We start from the raw sequence: 574 nt of genomic DNA, 5'->3' as shown, positions 1-574 counted from the left end.
AGCTATGATCTCACTTCTCTAAGACGGTTCCCATCGCTCATCTTGCAGTTCTCCCCCTGTCCTGTTCTTCTGCCATTATTGCTTTGCCCACTCTCATTTTTTTTTTTTTTTTTTTTGCGGTACACGGGCCTCTCACTGTTGTGGCCTCTCCCGTTGCGGAGCACAGGCTCCGGATGCGCAGGCTCAATGGCCGTGGCTCACGGGCCCAGCCGCTCCGCAGTATGTGGGATCTTCCCGGACCGGGGCACGAACCCGCGTCCCCTGCATCGGCAGGCGGACTCTCAACCACTGCACCACCAGGGAAGCCCCCACTCTCATATTTAACAGTTCATTTCTTCACCTAGTTCATTTTAGAGACAAATGGACAGAGGCCAGACTAGAGTCTAAAACGAGAACTCTGACCTACCACCTGCAGCAACCTGTTCAGGAAACCAACCCCTTGTCTGCAACAAATAGACCAGGAAGACACCCTGCTATAAGTCAGACTTGTAGGAAACCAAACTGCTCTCTCTAGTGACAATTCAGGGAGCTAAACAATAACTTCTGTAACAATAGGCCCCAAATGGCCAGGACT

This window comes from Tursiops truncatus, chromosome 12 (assembly GCF_011762595.2).
Source record: "Tursiops truncatus isolate mTurTru1 chromosome 12, mTurTru1.mat.Y, whole genome shotgun sequence".
NCBI classification, from domain to species: domain Eukaryota; kingdom Metazoa; phylum Chordata; class Mammalia; order Artiodactyla; family Delphinidae; genus Tursiops; species Tursiops truncatus.
The sequence above is the reverse complement of the archived record's forward strand: the minus strand, read 5'-3'. Positions refer to the sequence as shown.